We start from the raw sequence: 6,000 nt of genomic DNA, 5'->3' as shown, positions 1-6,000 counted from the left end.
ATAATAGAATAGGGATAGAAGTACTTATGTAAATCATTGGTAGGAATTTCAGATAAGCGAATGGAGATGCTTTTCGTTCCTCTGAACCTCTGCTTTCCTGCTATCTTCATCCAATCAGTCTTATTCCTTTCCATGGCTGGCTTTATGTGATACATCACCACTGTCAATGGCTACTTTCGGTCATCTCTCGGGAAAATGATCCAATGCCCTGTCACGGCACGGCTAATTGTCTGGAGGCATCACCCTTGCCAATGGCTTCATCTTATCCTCTCAGTGAATAATATGCTCACGCACCCTGTCGCGGCACGGCTATTCATCTGTCGGTTCTCGATCATGCTGGAATAGGATTTACTATCCTTTTGCATCTGTCACTAACGCCCTGCAATCGCGAGTTAGGAGCTCGTCACAGTCATCCAATCATTGAATCCTACTCGGAATACCACAGACAAGGTTTAGACTTTCCGGATTCTCTTGAATGCCGCCATCATTCTAGCTTATACCACGAAGATTCCGGTTAAGAGATCTAAGAGATATTCATTCTAGCTTATTTCATGTAGAACAAAAGTGTTTGTCAGGCACGCGTTCATAAAGGAGAAGGATGATGAGCGTCACACATAATCATCACCTTCATCACGTTCTTGGGTGTGAATGGATATCTTAGAAGTGAAATAAGATGAATTGAATAGAAAACAGTAGTACTTTGCATTAATCTTTGAGGAACAGCAGAGCTCCACACCTTAATCTATGGAGTGTAGAAACTCTACCGTTAAAAATACATAAGTGAAGGTCCAGGCATGGCCGAGATGGCCAGCCCCCTAAAACGTGATCAATAGTCTCCTAAGATGAACAATGGATTAAAACTGAGACCAAAGATGTCTAATACAATAGTAAGAGGTCCTATTTATAATAAACTAGTCACTAGGGTTTACATGAGTAGGTAATTGATGCATAAATCCACTTCCTGGGCCCACTTGGTGTGTGTTTGGGCTGAGCCTGAGTGTTGCACGTGTAGAGGTCCTTCTTGGAGTTGAACGCCAGTTTCTGTGCCAGTTTGGGCGTTCAACTCTGGTTTTGGCTCCTTTTCTGGCGCTGGACGCCAGATTTGGGTAGAAAGCTGGCGTTGAACGCCAGTTTACGTCATCTATTCTTGGCCAAAGTATGGACTATTATATATTGCTGGAAAGATCTGGATTTCTACTTTCCGACGCAATTGAAAGCGCGCCATTTCGAGTTCTATAGCTCCAGAAAATCCACTTTGAGTGCAGGGAGGTCAGAATCCAACAGCATCAGCAGTCTTTCTTCAACCTCTGAATCTGATTTCTGCTCAAGTCCCTCAATTTCAGCCAGAAAATACCTGAAATCACAGAAAAACACACAAACTCATAGTAAAGTCCAGAAATGTGAATTTAACATAAAAACTAATGAAAACATCCCTAAAAGTAACTAGATCCTACTAAAAACATACTAAAAACAATGTCAAAAAGCGTATAAATTATCCGCTCATCACAACACCAAACTTAAATTGTTGCTTGTCCCCAAGCAACTGAAAATCAAATAGGATAAAAAGAAGAGAATATACTACAAATTCCAAACTATCAATGAAACAGAGCTTCAATCATATGAGCGGGACTTATAGCTTTTTGCCTCTTGAATAGTCTTGGCATCTCACTTTATCCATTGAGGTTCAGAATGATTGGCATCTATAGGAACTTCAGATTTCGAATAGTGTTATTGACTCTCCTAGTTCAGTATGATGATTCTTGAACACAGCTTCTTTATGAGTCTTGGCCGTGGCCCTAAGCACTTTGTTTTCCAGTATTACCACCGGATACATAAATGCCACAGACACATAATTGGGTGAACCTTTTCAGATTGTGACTCAGCTTTGCTAAAGTCCCCAATTAGAGGTGTCCAGGGTTCTTAAGCACACTCTTTTTTTGCTTTGGACCTTGACTTTAACCGCTCAGTCTCAAGTTTTCACTTGACACCTACATGCCACAAGCACATGGTTAGGGACAGCTTGGTTTAGCCGCTTAGACCAGGATTTTATTCCTTTAGGCCCTCCTATCCACTGATGCTCAAAGCCTTGGGATCCTTTATATTTCCCTTGCCTTTTGGTTTTAAGGGTTATTGGCTTTTTGCTCTTGCCTCTTGGTTTTAAGAGCTTTTGGCTTTTTCTGCTTGCTTTTTCTTTCTATATTTTTTTTCTATTTTTTTGCCTATATTTTTTTTTTCTGCAAGCTTTGTTCTTTGCTGCTTTTTCTTGCTTCAAGAATCATTTTTATGATTTTTCAGATTATCAAATAACATGTCTCCTAGTCATCATTCTTTCAAGAGCCAACATATTTAACATTCTTAAACAACAACTTCAAAAGACATATGCACTGTTCAAGCATACATTCAGAAAGCAAGAAGCATTGTCACCACATCAATATAATTAAACTAAGTTCAAGGATAAATTCGAAATTCATGTACTTCTTGTTCTTTTGAATTAAAACATTTTTCATTTAAGAGAGGTGAAGGATTCATAGGATATTCATAACTTTAAGACATAGTCACTACTACTAATGATCATGTAATGAAAACACAAACATAGATAAGCACATAACATAGAAAACGAAAAATAGAGAAAGCAAGAACAAGGAATGAATCCACCTTAGTGATGGTGGCGTTTCCTTCTTGAGGAACCAATGATGTCCTTGAGCTCTTCTATGTTTCTTCCTTGTCTTTGTTGCTCCTCCCTCATTGCTTTTTGATCTTCTCTTATTTCATGAAGCATGATGGAGTGCTCTTGATGTTCCACCCTTAGTTGTCCCATATTGGAACTCAATTCTCCTAGGGAGGTGTTGATTTGCTCCCAATAATTTTGTGGAGGAAAGTGCATTTGAGGCATCTCCGGGATCTCATGTAAATGAGCTTCTTGCGCCTCTTGAGCTCCATGACTGGGCTCTCTTGCTTGCTCCATCTTTTTCTTAGTGATGGGCTTGTCCTCTTTAATGAGGATATCTCCCTCTATGTCAATCCCAGCCAAATTGCATAGGTGGCAAATGAGGTGAGGAAAGGCTAACCTTGCCATAGTGGAGGACTTGTCAGCCACCTTGTAGAGTTCTTGAGGTATAATCTCATGAACTTCCACCTCTTCTCCAATCATGATGCTATGGATCATGATGGCCCGGTCTATAGTAACTTCAGACCGGTTGCTAGTGGGAATGATTGAGCATTGAATGAACTCTAACCATCCTCTAGCTACAGGCTTGAGGTCCAATCTTCTTAGTTGAACCGGCTTGCCTTTGGATTCAATCTTCCATTGAGCTCCTTCCACGCATATGTCCATAAGGACTTGGTCCAACCTTTGATTAAAGTTGACCCTTCTAGTGTAGGGGCGTTCATCTCCTTGCATCATGGGCAAGTTAAACGCCAACCTCACATTTTCCGGACTAAAATCTAAGTATTTCCCCCGAACCATTGTAACATAGTTCTTTGGATCCGGGTTCTTACTTTGATCATGGTTCTTGGTGATCCATGCATTAGCATAGAACTTTTGAACCATTAGGATGCCGACTTGTTGGATGGGATTTGTTAGAACTTCCCAACCTCTTCTTTGAATTTCATGTCGGATCTCCGGATACTCATTTCTTTTGAGTTTGAAAGGGACCTCAGGGATCACCTTCTTCTTGGCCACAACATCATAGAAGTGGTCTTGATGGACTTTGGAGATGAACCTTTCCATCTCCCATGACTCGGATGTGGAAGCTTTTATCTTCCCTTTCCCTCTTCTAGAGGATTCTCCGGTCTTAGATGCCATCAATGGTAATGGAAAAACAAAAAGCTTATGCTTTTATCACACCAAACTTAGAATATTGCTCGCCCTCGAGCAATAAACAAAAGAATAGAAGAAGAAAAAGAAGAAATATGGAGAGGGAGAAGGAGATGTGGTTTCGGCCAAGAAGGGTGTAGAGGGGTGTGTTGTGTGAATTTGATGAAGAATAGAGGGCTTTATATAGGGAAGGGAGGGGGGTTAAGGTTCGGTCATATAGGTGGGTTTGGGTGGGAAATTGGTTTTGAATTTTGAAGGTATGTGGAGTTTATGAGGTAGGTTTATGGGGAAGAGTGGATGGATGTGAGTGGTGAAGAGGTGATGGGGAAGAGTGTTTGGGGTGATTGGTGAAGGGTTTTTAGGGAAGAGTGTTTATGGGGTTGTGTGAAAGAGAGTGGTGAGAAGAAGTGAGTGGAGGTAGGTGGGGATCCTGTGGGGTCCACAGATCCTGAGGTGTTCAAGGATTTACATCCCTACACCCATTAGGCATGTAAAAATGCCTTTGTACCCAACTCTGGGCGTTCAGCGCCAGGTTGGTGGCCATTTTGGGCGTTCAACGCCCATTTGTGTGCCATTTCTGGCGTTGAACGCCAGAACCATGCCTGTTCTGGCGTTCAGCGCCCAGAAGCTGCCCATTTTGGGCGTTCAACGCCAGCACCATGCTCTGTTCTGGCGCTGAACGCCAGACAGATGCTCCTCCAGGGTGTGATTTTTCTTCTGCTATTTTTGATTCCGTTTTCAATTTTTATATTTATTTTGTGACTCCACATGATCATGAACCTATAAAGACATATAATTAAGAAAAATATAGTTAGATAAATAAAACTTGGGTTGCCTCCCAACAAGCGCTTCTTTAATGTCAATAGCTTGACAGTGGGCTCTCATGGAGCCTCATAGATGTTCAGAGCATTGTTGAAACTCTCCAACACCAAACTTAGAGTTTGGATATGGGAGTTCAACACCAAACTTAGAGTTTGGTTGTGGCCTCCCAACACCAAACTTAGAGTTTGACTGTGGGGGCTTGGGTTGACTCTGCTTTGAGAGAAGCTTTTCATGCTTCCTCTCCATGGTTGCAGAGGGAGATCCTTGAGTTTTAAACACAAGGGAGTCCTCATTCCATTGAAGGACTAGTTCACCTCTGTCAACATCAATCACAACTCTTGCTGTGGCCAGGAAAGGTCTTCCTAGGATGATGGATTCATCCTCTTCTTTTCCAGTATCCAGGACTATGAAATCAGCAGGGATGTAAAGGCCTTCAACCTTTACTAATACGTCCTCTACTTGTCCATATGCCTGTTTTCTTGAATTATCTGCCATCTCTAATGAGATTCTAGCAGCTTGCACCCCATAGATTCCCAGTTTCTCTATTACAGAGAGGGGCATGAGGTTTATTCCTGAACCAAGGTCACACAGAGCCTTAAAGATCATGGTGCCTATGGTACAGGGTATTATGAACTTTCCAGGATCCTGTCTCTTCTGAGGCAATGTCAGTTGATCCAGATCACTTAGTTCATTGATGAACAAGGGAGGTTCAACTTCCCAAGTATCAATGCCAAATAATTTGGCATTCAGCTTCATGATTGCACCAAGAAACTTGGCAGTTTGCTCTTCAGTAATATCCTGATTCTCTTCAGAAGAGGAATACTCATCAGAGCTCATGAAGGGCATAAGGAGGTTCAATGGAATCTCTATGGTCTCTATATGAGCCTCAGAGTCCTTTGGTTCCTCAGAGGGAAGCTCCTTATTGGTCACTGGACGTCCCAGGAGGTCTTCCTCCTTGGGATTCATGTCCTCCTCTCCCTCATTGGGTTTGGCCATTTTGCTTATGTCAATGGCCTTGCACTCTCCTTTTGGATTCTCTTCTGTATTGCTTGGGAGAGTACTGGGAGGGATTTCAGTGATCCTTTTACTCAGCTGGCCCACTTGTGCTTCCAAATTTCTAATGGAAGATCTTGTTTCATTCATGAAACTTACAGTGGCCTTAGACAGATCAGAGACTAAGTTTGCCAGATTAGAAGCATTTTGTTCAGAGTTCTCTGTCTGTTGCTGAGTGGATGATGGAAAAGGTTTATTATTGTTAAACCTGTTTCTTCCACCATTATTAAAGCCTTGTTGAGGCTTTTGATCCTTCCATGAGAAATTTGGATGATTTCTCCATGATGAGTTATAGGTGTTTCCATAAG

Source organism: Arachis ipaensis, chromosome B10 (genome assembly GCF_059453495.1).
Source record: "Arachis ipaensis isolate K30076 ecotype BB chromosome B10, ASM5945349v1, whole genome shotgun sequence".
Lineage (NCBI taxonomy): Eukaryota > Viridiplantae > Streptophyta > Magnoliopsida > Fabales > Fabaceae > Arachis > Arachis ipaensis.
This window is presented reverse-complemented; position numbering follows the sequence as displayed.